Source organism: Anolis carolinensis, chromosome 1 (assembly GCF_035594765.1).
Source record: "Anolis carolinensis isolate JA03-04 chromosome 1, rAnoCar3.1.pri, whole genome shotgun sequence".
NCBI lineage: Eukaryota > Metazoa > Chordata > Lepidosauria > Squamata > Dactyloidae > Anolis > Anolis carolinensis.
In genome coordinates, this window is record NC_085841.1 from 316,964,224 (window position 1) to 316,986,478 (window position 22,255).

Consider the following 22,255-nt stretch of genomic DNA (forward strand, 5'->3'; position numbering starts at 1 on the left):
AGCTTTGAAGCTATGTACGTCACATAACCTCAGATTCTGTTTAGCAGGGCTGAGTCTGGTCAGTGGCCCAGTGGGAACCATGTTGTGAATTCTCTGTTGTCTTGAAGAAAGATGGGAGATATGTGTATCCTTCTTTCTCTTCAGACATGCCCAGCACCTGATACCTAGGTTTCCCTTCTCCAAGATGAATTATAGCTGTGCTTTCAAGCTGAGATAAGGAGTGGGGAGGAAGGGGCCAGAGGGTGTCATTTGGAATTGTCTCCTTTGGCTTCAGCTTGTCCTTCTTATCTCACCTAATGACAGGGTGAGTGCCAATGTTTATTTGGCCATTCCCATTCACCAGCTGCTCCGGTACCATGTTGTTTTTCTTCCCAGATGGTTGCATGATGTTCCACGATAAAGCTGACACAAAAAAACAATGCAGAATTTGTCTGGGCTTCAGCAAGCATGTGAAAAACATCTGATCTATCTCAAAACTGGCCAAGTTACCTGATCTCAATGCCAAAGTGATTATAAAATGATTTGAACAGAGAGCCTGGGAAGAAAAGCCCCTGCCAAATTGATCAGAGATGATTCTGAAGAGATATCAAAATGAAATGGAATAAAACAAAAAGTATTGTTGGTCCAATCCTGGCTCAGTGAAAAATCAATTGTTGCAAACTGGAAAACCCTATGAACTTCAGTATAGCCACAATCTTGTTAAGTATGGTGTGGAAGTTTATTGCTGTGCTTAAAAAGATAAAATTGGGAAAAGGTGACATTTTTAAAGATTGTACTTTCTTCTGGGGTCAGTTCTAAAACAAATGTAAAAGTAAATTAAGAACAAGTAAGATCCCACAGTCATTGGTCAAAATGATTCATCATATTCGCACGCAATGATTGAGTGAAAGAATATCCCATCCTATCATGCTGACTTTAATTGGAGAAGAAAATATTTATAGGTTGATCTAAAGGTAAAACCTCTCTGTCAACACAATTCCTTGGGTGTAAGGGAACTTTTTCTGTTGAAGCTAGTGGGGCTTTTCAGTAGTTGTGGAAAGGACTACACTGTTAATCCTTGAAAGCAGGTAAAACTATTAGTTATGAGAAAATGGCTTCTCAGTCTTGTAACAAGGCTAACTATCAGCCTATTTTAAAAATACTTTATAATTCTATTTTGGATCCACAGGGATATGCAAGCAGGAATCCCCCCATACTAAATTGTTAATTTATATTATAGGCTATATTTACATTATATAATTTTAATACACACACACACACCCACACATTATTTATTTATTTATTTATTTCGCAGATTTCTATGCCACATTTCTCCAGAGCAGACACAAGGTGGCTCACATCATCTTAAAAAATATACATAGTAACATAAAATCATTAACTACAAACCAATAATAAAAGTTCCAAGAATGCTCCTTAGCAACTTCTGTGTTACCTATACATACAATAAAAGTGAAAATCTGTATGTGTGTATGTGGCAGAGGTGTCCACTTACACCAGTGGTTCTCAACCTGTGGGTTCCCAGGTGTTTTGGCCTACAGCTCCCAGAAATCCCAGCCAGTTTACCAACTGATAGGATTTATGGGAGTTGAAGGCCAAAAACATCTGAGGACCCCAGGTTGAGAACCACTGACTAACACAGACACCCTCTGTTCTCCACAAACAGCTGTAGTTCCAAGTGCTGAGAAGCCTCCAAAGGCACTCCCTCCACTGACATTGCAAGTTATAGCAAGCGCCATGAACATGTAGCCCAAACCCTACCAATGTCCTCCCCAAACACTACAGCCCACTACCCAAGGAATGCTTTCATTCGGGGACAATTTCATCCTAGATTTTACATGTTTCCTCCACCCCAGGCAGGCACCCCAGGGTTCATGACTCCACCCACTGCCTCTCCCTTAACCTTTTCCTACTTTTTTCAACTCTGTCTGCATAACAGAACTGAGCGGCAACTGAACATACTGGAGGAGTTTGGGGGATTGACTCCACATGATGGAAGTTGTAGTTCACCCTGCATTAAGTCAAAGCACTGTGACCCCCACTACAATGGAGCTGGACCACATTTGACACACAGAACCCCCATGACCAAAGAAAAATACTGGAGAGGTTTGGAGGTAATTCACCTTGATTTATAGCTATTTTAGGTAGTGGGATTTATAGTTCACCTGCAATCAAAAGAGCACTATGGACACCACCAATGATGGACCTGGAACTAACTTAGCACACAGAACCTCCATGACCAACAAAAAAAAAAGCAAGAGAGCTTTGGGGGAAATTCACCTTCATTTATAGGAATTATAGTTCACCTATATCCAGAGAACACTGGGAACACAAACAACAATGGATCTGCACCAGATTTGACACACATACCCAATCTGCCCAGATTTGGTGGATTTGAGGTGGAATTGACCTTGACATTTGTTAGTTATAGGCACTGGGATTTACAGTTCAAAGAGTACTCCAGACCCAACCGATGATGGACCGGGACCAAGCTTGGCACAGAGAAGCCCCATGATCAACTGAACATACTGCAGGGGTTTCTGGGAATTAACCTTGATTTTGGGAGTTGCAGTTCACCTGCATCCAGACAAACAGTTACCCCACCGACAATGGACTGAGACCAAACTTGGCACAGAGAAGCCTCATGACCAACCAAACATATTATAAGGGTTTCTGGGAATTGACCTTGATTTTGGGAGTTGTAGTTCACACTTATCCAGAGAGACCTGAACCCAGCCAACAAACAACCCAGCAGTCACATGCCCTTTTCAAATAACCTGGGCACTGCCAGGTCCCCAAGCTAGTAAACAATAAAAGTTAAATTCAGTCTAAAACTCCGCGTAGGTTTGGATGAGAGTGAACTAGAAAATAGCTTAACTTAGACAACTGCTAACATTCAAAAGGTGGATCACAGAACCAGGATTCTACTTGTGTTAGATCTTAGTCATGTTTCTATGTTAATGGTTATGCCTTTTTTTTTTTTGATTTGGCCCAATAAAGGCTTTTCCACAATAACTGCAGTTCTGGCACAATACCAATAGAGGGCACTCAAAACTCTCAGAATAGATTACAACAACCTGCTACTGTACTTGGATTACTTTTCAACCAGTTTTTAGCAATTCAAAGTACACCAGTGAGTGGGATAATGTAAGGCCTGTTCCTAGACAATGGACTTTGCAGACTAACAAGTGAATATATACATTTAGGTGGAAAATTACATTGTAAAATGACAGTGTATTAAAAAAAAATGTTACAGACAGTATGTATCAAGACAAGGGATGAAAAGCCAGGCTTGAAAATCGGGATTGGGTGTGTATCTATATCACTTAACATTCGCTGTTATTTTTGAAAATGAATTGTTCTTGCTTTTTTACTCAACACACAACCTGTTAGTAACCTGGAAACATTTTCCAGCGTGGCTGTGTTGGCCATGCAGCAAAAGAAAACAAAAAAACAAAAGAGTGATATCCACAAGCATGTGACAACTTCAACAGAAAGGAGGAAACCATGAAAATGAACAAAATCTGGCTACCAGTATTAAAAAAAACTCTAAAATCAAAACAGTAGATGGGAACCAACACTCTGAGGGCAGAGGAGCCCCAAGGAAGGCTAATGACTGAACAAAGGATGCCCCCCAGGCAAGAGACAAACCTTTCCAATGTGAATTAGAGTGATTAACTGAAATATTAATGCTGGCTTCCTACTGACAAGGACTCTTGCCACACCCTGGACTCTCCACAGATATATATGTATTTCCTTTCCTTGCCTAGTTTATCCATGCCTCACACCTCTGAGGATGCCTGCCATAGATGTGGGCGAAACGTCAGGAGAGAATACTTCTGAAACATGGCCACACAGCCCGAAAGACATACAACATCCCAGTGATATCTTTATTGACCAAATGGATTTCCTGATGGCGCAGTGGGTTAAACCCTTGTGCCAGAAGGACTGCTGACTTGAAACGTCCTTGTAGACGGCCAATTCTCTCACATCAGAAGCAACTTGCAGTTTCTCAAATCGCTCCTGATATGAAAAAAAAAATGTCCAAATGCACAAAATACAAGATGCAAACCTTTCATGCTCTACTGGCTCCTTCATCAGGCAAAATGTGGTAAAAATAAAAACGTGATGGTGCTGTAGTCACAGACTTCCATTTTGTCTTAGCTGTTTATGTTTGAGCAATATTTTTAAAAATTACATTTGCCAGACATATACCTGCCAAAATAACCTGATATTCCAGTAGATTTCTTTGGTGGATCATCTATTCAAATTGCATTAATTTGTTGAGAAAAAGAAAAGAAAAGGATATACCGTTATGCTACTTTTGTATTGACACAAGTCTTTATGGACACAGATCTTTCTGGACTCCAGAGTAAGGTCATTGAGCTTAATGGCACTTACACCCGAGTAGGCATTCATTGGACTGTGTTATACATCTTGTGGTTTCTGTGTGAGTAGCACATGTGTGTAACTTTATTTACCTGAAACTATGGGGACTTTAGACTAGTCTGGCTAGAATATGAGCCTCTAATATATTTTGGAACAGAAGCTTATTTAAGTTCATTTCATGTTTTGCCTTGACTTTCAGTTTTGGAGGAAAGGTGGGATATAAATAAAGATATTCTACCTTCTTGGCAGAAGAAAATAAGGTGCCAGATGGGTGTCATGTATGTATATATATATATGGAATGTATATGCCACCACTCAGCCCACTAGAGCCTTCAATGTAAAATGATGGACAGCAAATAAAAAACATTAAATATATGATAAAAACTTGTACAACAAACTCCTTAAAAGCAATTTGAAACCAAATAATTGAAACAGCATATAACTTCCAAGGATCAAAATTGTGAGAGACCCAGGGCTCAAAAAGTCAAAGCACAACCTAATTTTGCTTAGTCGTAATTATTTGTCCCCCCTCCCCTCTCCTAATTTGTATTTAAGATGGGATAACTCTGTGTTTTATCTCAAATTACATGAAGTTTGAGAATGCTTTTGAATTTCACTGAAAGTCTAAAGCAGCACCACACTTTGGGGTTGGCAAATTGGTCTGCTGTCCACATGGGCCAATGTCGTTCTCCCCATCTCCTGTGCTTTGCAGCATAAGAAAATGTGATGGATTGGGGTCCTGTTGTTGCTGTTGCAGTGTCAGCTGGCAGGTGAACTCTGGAGAGCTCCTGGCCATTGCCAATCACCTTTAATGACATCAATGTGATGGCCAGGTCTCCTGAACCTTCTAGCCAGTCACTGCAATGACAGAGACAACAGGCCAGGTAAGGTTGACTATCCTGTGGAACTGAACTGATTTTGGCCTAACTGAACTATCTGAATTTTGCTCCTGCCGCAAATTGGGGGTGGAGCATCTGGACAGCTCTGTCAAATTAAGGCCTGGTTTGATGCTCTGGCCTGGCTCTGGATTTTGGAGGAGATGGATGAGCATAGGAATTTAAATGAGATCTTAGTCTCTGATTTCAAGTCCAACACTTAAACCAATACACTGTGATGACTCATATTGATCAAGAGAGCTATGTGCATTATTGGATGGTCCTTGGGGATGAGCATGGGAATTTTCACAATGAAATTGTGCATGTCAGAATATTACAACTGTCCTTTCACCATATAACAAAATCAACCCTTCCAGTTAAAAGAATTAGGAAGACCTGCGGCACAATTCTCTTAAAAAGTCTCCTTGCTCAAGTGAAAATTATAAGAGCTACATAAGTACATTTTCACTTGAGCAAGGAGACTTTTTAAGAGAATTGCTCAAGAGAAAAAATTTAAGAGCTACATAAGTACATGGGGCCCCTGGTGGCACAGTGCGTTAAAGCGCTGAGCTGCTGAACTTGCAGACCAAAAGTTCCCAGGTTCAAATCTTGGGAGCAGAATGAGTGCCCACTATTAGCCCCAGCTCCTGCCAACCTAGCAGTTCGAAAACATGCAAATGTGAGTAGATAAATAGGTACCGCTTCAGCAGGAAGGTAACGGCACTCCATGCAGTCATGCCAGTCACATGACCTGGAGATGTCTATGGACAATGCTGGCTCTTTGGCTTAGAAATGGAGATGAGCACCAACCCCCAGAGTCGGTCACGACTGGACTTAATGTCAGGGGAAACCTTTACCTTACATTTTACATAAGTACATAGCAGAACCTCTTGCACAATCTCTACCTAATTTATATGAGAATCAAAGATTTGCGAAGCTATGAAGTTTTCTGGTGGTCATCTAAATCAACAAGAATCTATTGCTCAACCATCCCTGACAAGTGGTCACCTAGCCTCTGAGTTTTCATGCAAATGAAATCCATTGGTTTGAATCCTATCCTTTAGAACAGTGGTTCTCAACCTGTGGGTCCCCAGGTGTTTTGGCTACAACTCCCAGAAATCTCAGCCAGTTTACCAGCTGTTAGGATTTCTGGTAGTTGAAGGCCAAAACATCTGGGGACCCACAGGTTGAGAACCAGTGCTTTCGAACTTCAAAATACCAAGTTCAACTTTCACATGGTTGCCCTTCAGGTATCAAAAATAGTTACTACTTCACCGGACTCTTCTCTTCTCCAGGCTAGGCACAGCCTGGTCTATGCACTGCTCCTCTTAGGGCTTAACTGTTCTGGCGGCTGTCCTTGGACATATTATATTTCAGTTGAACTGAACTATGCCATATTTCAATGGACATATTTCAAGATAAACCAGAAAAATTCTGAAACTGGTTATGACACTTGTAACTTTGTCCCTACTGCACTTGTAGGAAAGGTCTGCATTCTGCAATATCCAATTGTTCTAATACTGTTGCTAGGAATGTTTTTTTAATATCCAGTTTTGAAAATATCCCCAAAGCAACATCTCATTGCTGCAAGAAACCCTCAAGTTTAATATAAGAGAGGAAATTTGGTGACAGACTGGTAAAGCATTAATGAGATTTCGTTTTCTGACAGATGTAAATGGATCCCTCTAATCCTATCCTTTCAGGTCTTTGCCGATGAGTGTTAATAATTAGTGGTTGTGTCCCCCTTTTCCTCCTTATGAAACTGTATTCTTCACACACCCATACTCTTTTTTTTCTTTTTGTTTTCTCAAAGTACCAGCCTCCCTGACAGCCTGCCTTTGTTCTTCTGTTTATAAATAATTTATAACACAGAAATTCATCTTCTTAGTCCTAAAAAATAAACTAATGGGTGAACATAAAATACTGCCAGGAGCAGCTCTATCTTTAAGCATTAGGGAAAAGAACTTCAGACTTAACAAACCAAGTGAGGAGGAACAAAAGCAACATGGATCCTAGGTAAGAAACTAAGTAGGGATTTTTGGCCCACAGTTGTCTGCAAAGTGAGTTTGGATTAAGCATTAGACTAGAGGTGGAAATCAGGTTGCCTTCCAGATGTTGTTGCGCTGCAGCTTCTAGTATTCTTCACTATTAGCTGTGATGCCTGAGGAGTTGCATGATGGGAGTTTTCTATAGAAAAAAGGTTATGGAATGGGGCACCTGGTCACTTTGGAAACTAATTATTGCAATGAGTTCTTGATCAACATGACATCCTAATTTCACACGTTTTGTCCCTGTCAGCTTTTCAAGACTCTATAACAGTTGTTCTCAACCCGTAGGTCCCCAGGTGTTTTGGCCTACAACTTCCAGAAATCTCAGCCAGTTTACCAGCTGTTAGGATTTCTTGGAGTTGAAGGCCAAAACAACTTGGGACCCACAGGTTGAGAACCACTGCTCTATAGCGCCGTCTATAGAACACTGAATAGAGGCTCTCAATGAGAAAATACTATTCAGCAGAAGGAAAATGAGCAAACGTATCTACAATCCATTGGGGAATGTGAGAGATAGTAGTGAATCTTACAAACAGAGCAGTTAGTGTTTGCAGGCAAACAACAACAACATTTATTTCTTATGTTATGTCCCTGCATATCAAGGTGGGGAATCAACACAAGAACACATCATACCATATCAATCAAAATAGCTTATATAACCAATATATATTAACATTCATTAATGCATATTTTAAATCCATAGTAAAATAATCTGGATAGGCCTGCCATTACTGCTGATTTAAACTCAGATAGCATCTCAAGTCAATTAATCTCTTCTGATAGATCATTCCATAGTCTGGGTTGCAGAAGAAAGTGTTCTCTGGGTAACAGTCAGTCCTAATGTGCTAGTAACCAGTCAAGCTGCCATGTTTTGAACTAATTAGAATTTTTGAAGTTAGTACACAGGTACAGTGCAATTGCAGAAATCAGGCCTTGCTTTACCATTTTAGGTCCTCCAATTCTAGAAACAACTAGTCCTAATCACATCATCACCCACGCATAGTGCCTAGCAGAGAAATAATGCAGGCTTGATTAAAATATGAAGAAAGCTTGCCCATAAATATTAGAGGTATCATTTTATGTCATGGTGAGAGATTCTGTAAATGAGTTCTTCCAACATGAAATGGAAGAAAAGTTCAGACCAACTAATGCAGGAAGAAGGAGGCCAAGACCCACAAACAGAAAAAGAAATGATTACATTGCTGTGCTTGAACAAACAATTACTGAATGGAGGCATGATATGGTGGCTTCTTCTAATATCTCTGAGGAACTTTTTGAGCATTTGCCTAAGAATTTTCAACAACGTTAGACTGGAATCATCTTTTCTTTCTCCTTCTCCCTCTGAATGACCTGTATATTACAGAGTTAATCATAGTTAACTGTGGTTATGCCCGGTTATCAAAGCGTTCTTAGGAGGGCAAAACTGAAGAAATGTGGATAGTTTAATTGAAAAACTAACATGCTTTGGCTGTATCAAAAATCAATAGAAGCTTTATTTTGGAAATAAAAAGCGAATGAGCAAGACCACCACATATCAGACCAAGGAAGAACTGAGGAAGAAAGGTCTGTTTGTTTCATAAAGGGAATACTCGTGATTTTAACCTTCTTCTGTGGCTTTTCCTAGGAGTGCATTAGGGGGCAGGGTGAACCTGAAATCTTAAGATTAAATTTGATTTATGTGAACCCATCCTGGAATAATATTCTTTAATCCATAATCACTGGTCCAGATTTTATTTCCCTGTAGGTCAGCACATGCCAAGAAAGAGTTGGCTCGAATGTCCTCATTTAAAGTATTGGAAATATATTCAGGCCTTAGATAAATAACCCTCCTAACAATGTTAATGCTGCCTGGCATGTAATTTAGATAGCAATCTTGGCACTTCCTTACCTCGCCTGTTCGGATTTTGCACTGGAGCAGAAATAACCTCTTATCTGCCAGGTGAAATGGGACACTGTAAAATGACATGAGTTATTTACTGACTTAACACAAAACAAGTATGTGATAATGCCACTGAAAATAAACACAGAGACAAGTATTCTTTCTGAGGCTTTTATGATCAGTGAGTAAAATTTGAAGATCCTTTATTTTACAATATATAAGAGAAGTGAAGGATTTTGGTATTTCTTCCAACCCATTTTATTTATGTGAAAGTTATATGCATCTTTAAATTCTTCACAAACTGCATACAATCAAATTGTGGAGATCATTGATCTAATGCTATTCCATGAATTTCACACTAAGTGTCATGAAATTCTGGATAGAGGACAGCCTGTTAACAGAGTATGAGAGTAGATAGGAGTGCAAAATTCATTGCATTTTCATTTTCCTACAAAAATACCACTTTCTACTTCTTGGGAAGGGCAATGTGATCAAATGAATCTTTTCTCAGAAACCAATACCTTTCCAAACCTTGTAATCTAGTTTGGTGAAGAAAAAAACACATGTGAAACCACAAATGTGTATGTTTCACTTTAGTTAATAGGAAATATGAAAGCATTCACATTAAAAATATATATAAACTGTATCTGTGTGCCTGGACATTAAGAAAAATGTAGATTGCCATGCCATTCTTCTCTTTACTCAGAGCATACCTCTTGCACTCCAACCTTGATATTTCTATCTTGGATGAGTTCAGTTAGGGCACTGCAGTGTATGGATCCTGCATCAGCTTAAGGGGGCTCCCTAAATCAAGGGTGGCCAACAGCTAGGGGTTAGTTGTTCCCAATCCCACTGGGATCATGGAGGTCATCCCCTCCCACTGTCATCCTCCAACACACACACACACACACACACACACACACACACGAGCTTTGAAAAGGTGATAAGGACAAAATGTCTGAAAAAATGTGGCGAAGTGGGAAGTGCCATCAATCCCAAAGGTTTTGGGTTGCTATTGGCTATTTGGAGGTCAACATTCAATTTCCAGTGGCCCTCACTTTGTCTGCACTTGGCTCATGTGATTTCCAGGATCCATTTCAATGTTATGGCTCTGTCCACTGAAGGACACTGTACAATTACTAGTCCAATCTACTGGTGTTGCATTGGCCTTTGTTTATTTGCTGCTACACACATCTCTCTAAAAACTTGAAAATGTAACCAACATATTCTGGATACCAACAATGTGCTTGATACAGCAATCTTTTCTCCCTGTGGCAACACAATCCCAATGTACTGTGACTAGGGCTCAGCTCAATTTCTTTACAATTTTTGTGACTTCTTCTTACAGAGAAACCGTTTAGGCTGAATGGGGAAATTAGTAAACTCCAAAGAAACCCAGGTCCTATGAAGAGCCGAAATAAACATGCAAGGAGTAGACTAGAGTGAACATCTTACTTCCCAAGTTTATACTTCTTTTGAGCATCAAACAAAGCAGTTGAGTGATCCCTGGATTATTTTTATCTCACTGAAGATTTGAGTATCATATTATTCTGGGAATATCCTTGGCAAAACTGATTTCTAATAACAAGTTTTCCCAAACCTGATGTCCCTCAAATGTGTTGGACTTTGACTCCCATCATTCCCAGGCAGCATGACCACAGGCCTTATGAGCTGGGAATGATGGAAATAAAGGCTCAGTTTATTTTGCAAGGGGCATGAGGTTAAGCAGTAGATTCAGTAGCTGATTCAGATACTCAATTTACCGATGTGTAAGAACCGGCAAGAAAGTAGTTTCTGGCTGAGATGCCTTTGAATACTTTGTCATTTTGTCAAATACAAGATTTTCCAGAAAATTAGGATCCTTTCCCATCTCTCAGGAGGCAGAGCATTTCAGTGACCTGTCACCCACACCAAAAAGATCTTCCAAAGGTTGTTTGTACTTCAGTTGCCAAGCTAAAGTGGTTGTCTGAAGTTATCTGAAGTTTTTTTTAAAGTATATTCTATGTGTACAATTGCTATCATCATTTCAAAAGAGATGGTGCAGGCTTGGAACAATTTTTAAAACAATTTCACCTGAGAATGCAATAGTATGAAATGTCAGACAGAGGGAAAAGCACCTAGAGGGTTTTTTTTATTTTTACATTGTGACACGTCATAAGAAAATGAAGGGAGATGTGATCCTGCTAGTTACTGTGTGTGCAGCATCTGTGTAATTCTTCATGGCAGTTTCCATCATACATTTCACAGTGAAATAATAATAATAATAATAAAGATTCTGAGTAAATGATGGGTGAATACAAGAATAAATTGTGGATTACGACAAAGGCACTTTCTCTTTGTTTAACATATAAATCAGGAGTACTTATGATTTGGTATTAATTAAAATAATGTATTTGCTTTCTTTCGACAGCTATGTCAGCCTCATTAAAAACTGAGTGCTAAATCTTCATTAGAGATTTGTAGTAAAATGTTTCTGTGAAATATGAATTGAAATTCTACTTGTTGCTGGATATATTAAGAGAAGTGGCAGCATAAAAGCAGCTTTTACTAAAACCTGCTGGCCTAAGGTTGTAATGGCAGATTAGTATCCTGGTAAATGACTGAAGACACCACCAACAAGTCTCAAGAATTGGATTGAATTGTATCCTAATTTAAATTTTCACAGGAACGGTTAAAGTAAACTAATCAAGTTTACTTCAAGATGTTCTTAAGTCTGTTTCATTGAAACCAGAGGTTAGAGGAATTATTTTTATGACTAGAATTTTCTAATTTCCCCAACTAGTGTGCTGGCCACATCAGAGGCAGGATTCAAAGAACTGTAGTCCAAAAATAGATTTTTTTTCCAAACCATGGTTAAAATGAATGCATTTTAACTTGCTTGATTTGGTTGGGATGTGCTTCCTATTTTTCAAAAGAAGGATGTCACTTAGGGCCCTTCCAGACAGGCCCTATATCCCAGGATCTGATCCCAGTTTTTCTGCATTAAACTGGATTATATGAGTTCACGCTGCCAGATAATCTGGGATAAACTGAAAACCTGGGATCAGATCCTGGGATATAGGGCCTGTCTGGAAGGGCCCTAAGTGACAATTCATTGGAGAATATAACCTTTTCTGTATGGACGTATTTTCTTCATTGTCATGACACCTGCATTGGGTAGGAAGGCTTTACTATGTCATGCTGTCAGTGAGGAAATCTGAAAAAAAAAGAGTTTTAGTGTTAATTGCTTTCTTTCTTGAGAGAGAAAAAGATGGGATATAAATATTACTACTACCACTACTACTGCTACTACTGCTGCTGCTACTACTACTACTACTACTACTAATGTGTCCAAAATACTTTCAATAAATCAGGGTTATCTCCACTATTTTGTAGAATGAAGTCCTTTCTTCTGATGGAAAAGAGATAAGGGTAGTAGAATACAGTGACAAATACTGTAGTGCATGCCATGTGCTCTGCTCTTTACCACTCAACCTGGCTTGATATTTTTGTACCATTGCCAGCATTGAAGCAAGATTTGAATGCCAGTCTAGTTAAGAAGTGCCACCTTGTTTTTTATCTCAAGCAGCACAATGTCTTGGATTTTATCTTACTGACTCTATGGGTTTTACATAATTAATTACTTTTCAAGTGACTTGTGGGTATATAGGGATTTGAACCCAAACTCTTCAGCCAAAGTCCTGTAGAACAGCAACAGAGCTGTGTATAGCTATAGATGCACTCTCCTATGGTGTAGACCAGAATTCTCGCAAATTTTCCTCAGGACTAGCACAGAATTTCTGATGTATGATTTGAGTCAACGGATTATCTAGCAAGATCTCTACAACAATATAGAAAGTACAGGTGGCACTCTGCATTTGCAGGTTTATCTTTTTAAGATTTCCTTATTTGTAGATTTGAGTATTATGTTATCCCTAGGAATCCCTAGGAAGTTGACCATGGAGTCACACTGGAGGATGTAGAGATCTAAGTTCTTCAGAGATATTCCTAAAGAAATGTTTTCTAGGAATATCTCTTGAAGAACTTATATATTTCTAGAGAGGCGTTCTCTCAAGTTAAAAAAGTGCACCTTTTTATTTGTAGATTTTGCATGAGAATCCTGCATCCCTAACCGTTACGAAAGAAGAGAACCTACTGTACAAGTGAACAATTTTCCTTGACATGGTCAGCTGTTGTATAAAAAAAATTGTGACCTCCTTGTTCTTCTGATAGTGACAGCACCCACCCAATTAGAAGGAAAGAAAAGTAACCAGAATGATTTGAGCTGGAGCATGAAGCCTGCTTGAAATGACATCTTAAATATAAATCCAGTGATCATCTTTCAGATAGTTGTCACGGCTAAGATAGATCATAAATCTGTCTGCATATGAAAAAGCAATCAGATCTTATAATTATGTTTCACAGGGGGATTCGCCCCTCTTTTGGCAAAGGAGAATGAAGGATTTTCTCTCCTCTGTGTTTCTGCATCCAAAGGCCACACGATGGTGGTGTGGTGTCATTTTTATGTGTGTGGGGGTACGGCAGCAGTAGCAGCAGCAGCAACAATAACAGCAACAACAGGGAAAAAAGGGGGTTTTGTTTAATGAGCTTGAACTCACAAGCCTGCTCATCTAGTGAACTGTGACTTTTCAAATACCAACCTATTAATGTCAAAGGCAATACTGAAGGGAACAGTTCTGTTTGATTTAAAAAACACAGACAATGTGAAGTCCTGTATGCTCTAATATCTATCACCTATGTGGCTCCATTCATGCCTAATGCTTTATTCAAGCTAAGACCTAGTTTTTATATATCAGATTAATACATATCTTCGGCTTTGCACCTTTCTATTTTGATTTTTTTTATTATCAGGGCTCACCGGGGCCATTTCCATTCCCTTACTATAGCATCTGCAAGCAGGTGGATTAGAGATAACTCTCATTGTGCTTTGTTTTCTCCTGACACTGTCATTAATCATTCCTTAAGCCACACTTCAACTTATAGTAATCAGGACTGGCTGTTCCTGAGCTGCACAAGAATTGCCTTTCACAATGTAATGTGAAATTGGAAGCGAATGGCTGAAGCCACAACGCTTCTTCTGCATTCCCCATCTATCTCATCATTTAGGTATTTATCCATCTCTGGCTTGTACAGGGAGCATCTCTCTGCTTCCCATGAGGACGCAGATTGGAACAGAGGATCAGATTTGTTACCCAGGCTTTGGGCTTTGATTGTCCTCTTATAAGTTCAGGATTAAAGTGAAATTTCCCACAGGGCTATGCAGGATTTGCTCGCATTTAACTGTTTAACCTGGCGGTTTGTGAATGAGAATCCTGTGGTCAACAATTCCACAGGGAATATTATGGTAAGCCAGCTCTGAATGGCAGACATTTTGGTAAATTCCTGTAAAGACTGCCTCTGTTGATTCCAATTAAGGCTGCGCTTGATAGCCATTGTTTTTTTGTTTGTGGCGAATGGGACCCTAAAATAAAAGCACAGTTCCCTCTTTCATTAACTCTTGTGAAATATAGACATCAGCTTTAGCATAAATGCAGATGTCGAAAAGTTATACAAGTGTCCACCCAGCCTCCTTGATGTGGCTGTTAAAGTCATAATCCACAAACTGACCTTGAATCCAATCACAGCTTTCAGGCATATTCTCTAGCATGTCAGCCAAGTGTTTGGAAGACTGTAGCATTTATATTGTACATAGTATACTGTCCGAACAGCTAGACATTTTAAATGAGCTCTGCTTGATAGCTTTTAAAAAAAGAGAAATATAATGTGCTAGAAATGAGACTGTTAAATGTACAGACAAGAAGGAATCCCTCCCTTCCTACACTCCCCTAATGCTTCAGGATTCCTATAGAAAATACTGTTAATGCTCAGTTTTCTAAAGAACTGAAAGCAGGGTCAGAGGCTGGGTGAGTGGAAGAAATTTTAACCTGCGTTATCTTTTAGTTTTGAATTCATAACTATTTACAGAGAAGAGTTTATAATAAGTGGAGAGTATTTTGCTATCTCTGCCATTGAGTGTGCCTGTATTTCAACTAGGAAAAAAAACCATCTTAGTATGGAAGTGTTTATCAAATGCCCAGGAAGGCAGGGTTATTATATTTGCTTCTTCAAAAGAAAAGCACTGCACCGAAGTAACAAAAGTACATAATTTAACAACCAAAAAAACCAAAAACAAAAAAAAAAAAAACCCAACCCATCTCAAAAACATTTTGGTTTACAATGAGATCAACTCCCTTGGAATGAATTGTTTAAACTCAGTCCTAATCTCACTCTACCAAAGAAACTGTCTTGGGTCTTGTAAATGTGTGCTGCTTGTTTGTTCATTTTTAAAAATCTCAAATGAAATAAAAAACAAACAAACAAAACAAAATGAAAAAAAAACAAATTTGTGGCTGGATTTTCAAAATGAGTATCTCTGAGTTTTATCTTGAGATAAAGACAAGACCCATTTTACACATACACACATACAAGAGGACTGGAAAATGCAGTGAAAGAAAAGGGGCATGCATATGCTGTAGAAAACATTTATATCAATAAATATGATATGATTTTGGGAAAACTTATAGAATTAAATACCCCTTTCAATCGTGCTTAACATTAACTTTATTTATTTCCTTATTACAATGAATTGCTGAACAGACCCTGCAAAATCTGTGTCTCGAAAGATGAAGTGGCAAAACAGCCCTGATTTTGTAAATATATCACTCAAATTCATCTTTGCACTCTTAAGGGAATAAAAAGAAACACAAGTGTTCCCTATTTTATTTATGTTGAATATTCTTAGGCTTCCTATGAGTAAATTTTCTGCTGCAAGTAATGCTCCTGAAGCAACCTCTTCGTTGCCATTGTTTCAGTGTGAAATCATTTCCTCGGGAGATAATTAGAGTTGCTCCATTTATTACATTAAATGATTAGCGTGCACTTGAAATGATTCAGTATATTTTCCTTTATTGCTGATGACTCTTAAATAGAGGACTACTACATCCTTAACAGAGAAATTCAGTTTTGTTTCCATCACTCTGGCTGTCTGCGGTAAAAGCAAGAGAGATTTTCTTTGTAAATATAAGCCAGGTGTGCTGCGGACTGTATATATTTTTTGTCTAAAGAGCTCCTTGTGTGTTTCAGCATTCCACCTGGTACAACAAAGAGGGCAGTAATGTCAGGTGATAGCAAAACAAGCCCTTTAAGTGACAGGACTTTCTCTGATGGGTTTCCATCCTGAAGTTTTTGAATAAAAAAGCAAGAGAATGTGGAATTAATAAAGCAGCCCCTTGACAGGTTGCTGTGGAGTGTGGATTGTGTGTGACTCTTCCAGAACTGGGGATATGTGCTTGATTGCAGAGCCGACTTACAAATCTTCAAGAGAGCCTCGAGTGGTATCTGATTCTGCAATATCCTCTTCCAGTTTTTACAACAACTATGGGGTGACAACAGCCATGTTTACATTTTAGAGCATTAAAGTGCACTTGTTATTGGTTATTCATAGAGCTGGTCATATGGAACTTTAGACTTTTACTGCTACTTATAAAGTGAATTGAAATATATGCTTAAATGATCAACTGTCTCCAATGTGAGACAGAAGCAGAAAAGCACGAACTCCTTTTGCATTTACATTTTTTGTCTATGATATATCAGAAACCCCAGCTTGGGAAAACCCTTTGTTTGGCTTACAGCTACCAGAATCCCTTAGCCAAAATAGCCAAAGACTATGCCAGTTGGAGATTTGCGGGATTCTGGTCCAAAGGCAGGACTTTTCAAAGATTTTTCTGAACCACTGGCTGGATCTACACTGCCAAATAATGCAGTTTGTACTACACTGAACTGTATTACAGAAGAGTCTCACTTATCCAAAACTTGCTTATCCAAGGTTCTGGATTATCCAAGGCATTTTTGTAGTAAATGTTTTCAATATATCATGATAATTTGGTGCTAAATTTGTAAATACAGTAATTACAACATAACATTACTGAGTATTAAACTACTTTTTCTGTCAAATTTGTTGTATAACAGGAGGTTTTGGTGCTTAATTTGTAAAATCATAACCTAATTTGATGTTTAATAGGCTTTTCCTTAATCCCTCCTTATTATCCAAGATATTCGCTTTTCCAAGGGTCTGCTGGCCCGTTTAGCTTGGATAAGTGAGACTCTACTGTATATAGGTTGGTAACAACAGCTTTTTCCAATTGTATATTCATATCAAATTGATATTTGAAATAATTTTAAAGATTTTTTTTGGTAGAAATTGTTAAACATATTATTGTTTTGAGTGAGAGGGTTCTGGTAGTCAGAAAGTAATCAATAAATACATTTAATTAATGTAATTAATAATTAATACAATTAAAATTTCAAATTAAAACTGAGGGCATCTGATTCGTGTCAATGAAATACTTTTCAATATTTGTTCATTACTGCCACAAGGTTCCAGGTAGTCATCAATAATTTTTGGAAAGTGGATTGTGCAATAGGTATTTTGTAGTTTCAATAACAAACTTCTTTTTCAAAATCGTTCTTTTGGTTAGATATACCACTATGTTGAAGTCTTAACAACATTGCATTAGTCAATCTATTTCTATTACTTACGATGTTCAACTGTGTTTACTTTAATTAACAAATGATCATCATTATGGAAGGGATCAGGCACTGTGATGCTCTCTATCTAAACAGGATAGAGCTTGTACAATTCAAAAAGATTGGGAAATCCAGGAAAATACAGAAGGACAGGGAAGTCACTGGGATAGTATGATTCTAAGCATAGAAGTAATTTTTCTCCTGACTAAATTGCTTAGGGTTTAGGTTTCAGATTATTTAAAGTTTATTTTGTAATGGAAGCTGAGCATATAGCTATAGAATGCATATGAGATATATAATGTATGATGTTTTTCTTACATTGAGAATTTCATTTTATAAAAAAATTATTTGCACAACAAACTGATATATATATATATATATATATATATATATATACACACACATATGCAATGTATTTTATTGTGCTATATTTTAATTCTGTTTCACTGGGCCTGGTCCCCATGTAAGCCTCCCCGTTTACAACTGTTTACAAATGTTTACAACATTTATACCCCGCCCTTCTCACCCGAGGGGACTCAGGGCGGCTTACAAAAATTGGCAAAATTTAATGCCCAAAAATGCAATCATAATAATAATAATAATAATAAATAATAAATTTATTCTTATATCCCGCCCCATCTCCCCGAGGGGACTCGGGGCGGCTCACAACAATAATAAAAACAGTGACAAATTACACATTGTAAAATCAAACATGAAAAGCAGTCATACAATCAATACATACATCACATGTTAAAAACAAGGAGATAAAACAGTTCTAGGCCGAAATAGAGGGCTTCTGTAGCTTCGTGGCAGAAGTATTCAGCAAGGTATCAATAATCATGGCAGAACACTCTCTAATTAAATTAAATGGGCAGACAAATCAACCCCCAAAAATTAGTCGTCGAAGGCCCTCTGGAAAAGCCAGGTTTTAAGGCTTTTTCGAAAGGCAAGGAGGGTGGGGGCCTGTCTAATCTCCCTCGGGAGTGAGTTCCAGAGGCGGGGGGCCACAGCGGAGAAGGCCCTCTCTCTCGTCCCCACCAGCCGCAACTGCGAACAACACATACAGATCCATTAATAACATTGTTAAAACACACTATAAAAACCTTAAAAACGTATATTATTATTATTATTATTATTATTATTATTATTATTATTATTATTATTATTAATATTATTACTATTATTGAAAACCAGTTTTGTATAGAGTAGTGTATAGTTTACATAATGATGGCTATTATGGAAGGGATTTATTTTACAAAACACATTTTTTGTGCAGACAATTTTTTCACAATAAAAATATGAAATACAAAGCTTATAAATTCTCAAAATACATAGCATAGTTAAACTGCATAGTAGATGAGTGGTAAAGCTTGGGCCAAATTTCCTTTCTAAGCAAATTGCAAACTGTACAGCTAAAATAGAGATATTTAGGGTAGTCCAGAACAGAGCCAGTTTGTGGTCCGTTTTAGCCATTTGAATACTCCTTATGCTTGGGATCGAAGTGTTTTAGATTTTTGAATACGTCTGTATACGTAATGAGATATCTTGGAGATGAGACCCAAGTCTAAACACAAAGTCTATTTATATTTCATATGCAGCTTTTCCATATCACATGAGGATAATTTTATACGCTATTAAAAAAAATAATTTTGTGCATCAACACATTGTACATTGAACCCCCAGAAACAACAACAACAATAATAACAATAATTCTTTATTTATATCCCGCTTTAACACAATAAGGTGTTACTAAATGAGCCACCCATGTGGGCAGTTCAGGATTTTGGAATACTGGATAAGCGATGCTCAACCTGTACCAGTACTGAGATTGAGTTTTAATTTGTTTTAATATTTTAATGTTTATTTTAATGGAGCATCAAAAAGTGCCTCCCCCAGCTTTCCGTGTTATAATATTGAAGACTCAAGATAATGCTGACAGGAGTCTTCCTATTTCCTGAAAATTAGCTTAAGAAAAGTCTCACCAAGACCACATTCAAAGCAAACAATCAAACATTTAGCTTCAACAAAGTGCACAGCTCCTGATGCCGAACACGGGTGGACTTATGCATTTACATAAGGCCATAATTCTTAACCTTCTTGCTCTGGAGCAGCCCTATCAATGCAATTTCAGGTCTGTCACATAAGTGCTTTGCACAGGTGGAGCTTGCTCCTTATCACCCTAAATGGCACCACTCTGGCTGACTTTTTATGCAAAAGATCAGGCCCAGGAGTATAGGGATCAAGCCCTTCTCCCTTTAATCACAGCAGGTGGGCCCATTTGGTAGCCATCTTGTAATCGCTATGCATGCCTTAAATGCATTTTCCCTTAAAACTTACTCGAGCAACTTAAAAAGCAGTGCATGTCATTAAAATAACTGAGCTACTGTAGGCATATTATATTTAAAGAGTACCATAATGTTGTTTGTGTGTGACAGGCATTTTTCTGCATCACAATGCTGAAATTCTACACTGATGTCATGGCTTAAGTGACATGCTGGCAGAAGATGGGAGTCCTTAATGCATAAGGGGGTTTAAAGCTGTGCTTCTTTCTAAGTTGCAGAATATTTTTAATAGATTCATACCATCTTCTTTTAGTGAAAAAAAGTTATAACAATGCCAATAGTGGTGGTTTGAAAGGTTACAATGGCTGAACACCATCTCTCTCAAACATTTAAGTAAAAATACCTGGTAGAGAGCATTTCTATTATTCGCGAGAAATCATGCAATATAATGGCTTTTAGCACTTCTTTTGTAATAGCTTATTTAAATACTTGGGGCTGCAATTGAGATTCCGACTTTGTTCAGACTTCAGGGAAATACTTTTTTGTGTTGTTGTTGCAATTGATCACACTTACATTCTTCATTGTATTATAAATAGCCTTTGTGATTCATCGGAAGCCCCAGGCTAACAAGTGGATTGGCTGGCTCCCTAAAAGTTCTGTGCATATATATATATATATATATATATATATATATATATATGAAAATGGCCACATATTTTCACATTTCTAATTCATTGAAGTTTGTAAGCTTGAGGAACCAAGCTTACAAATGAGGCGAGCAGCTGTGTAATTTGTGGAATTTTATTTAGAGAAAATCTTGACAACTCATTTTGGGAATGCCCCTTGAACAATGGAAGTTGGTCCTCTTTTGCAATCCAGTGTTACTAACAGTCCAATCTTAAAGCCACTTAAATAGAAATGCCTGTATTGAGCAGCCTATTTGCTTTTCTGTGCAAAAGATGTAGGCAATATGGTACTTCACCAGCTGGCTCCTGTTATTTGAGTTGTGGGATATAAGGGGAAAGAGAAGTGGTCTCTCCTCTTCATGGGACCAATAGACCTCTAAGACCACTTCCAGACAGCACTTAGGTGCACATTTAAGTCCCCACATTTCCCCTCAAACCCTGTGCTTTCCTGGAGGGGTATGTAGATGCCCCCCAGTACCTTCCAGGAGGGCACCCAGACACACAAAACTCCCCCAAAGAAAGCCTGTAAAAATTAAAAGAACTTACCCAGCTGCCATTAAAGTACCCCCTGGTGCATCGAAATATGCGTCAGGAGATGGGGGTGGGTGGGTGGTGGGGTGGGGGGAGAGAAGTGACTTTCCTTCTAACCCCTCATATCCTGGCACATCATTTCTATGGACCAGGAGGATTCCAGAAGTAATTTAATAGTGGCTGGGAAAGTTCTTTTAATTTTTTTGGACTTCTTTTGAGAGTTTTGGGAACAAGTTTGGTTCCCTCTGGGTTTTCCACATTCATAGAGCCTGAAAAGCCCAAATGGGCAGTGTGGATTGGGCCCAGGGGTCACGTGACGGGGTCCCCAGGCCCAATTCACATTGGGCTCATACCTGGAAATCTGCCAGGTATCTAATTAATTCGGGACAAAGCTGGATTTTTTTTAGCTTAAGCATTATAAGCCATGTCTGGATGGGCCCCAAGATAGCGCAGAGGCAACAGCACACACAGCCTTTTCATAAAGAGCCACCCTCCATACGTTTCTATGCCCTTCACAAGGTCTGCTGTGTGGCTGCATTTGGGGATATGGGTTGATGCCATTTTCTGGCCTACTTCTCTCATGGGCAAAACATCTCTTATACAGAAAGCAGGTTTGCACACTAGTGCTCTACATGACAGAGCATGGGCAGGAACTATGCAGCCTTCCAGATATTGGTTCACTGCCACTCCCAGAAGCCCTAGTCAGCATAGACGATGCTAAGGGATGTGAGAGTTGCAATTCATCAAGATCTAGAGCAGTGGTACTCAACCTGGGGTCCCAGATGTTTTGGCCTTCAACTCCCAGAAATCCTAACAGCTGGCAAACTGGCTGGGATTTCTGGGAGTTGTAGGCCAAAAACATTTGGGGACCCCAGGTTGAGAACCACTAATCTAGAAGGAATCAATGCAAACTATCATGCACAAATTCATAGGATTAAATTCAACAAATATTTTAACCTTTCCCTGCAATCTCAAAGTCATTAATAAGATATTCTGCTCATGG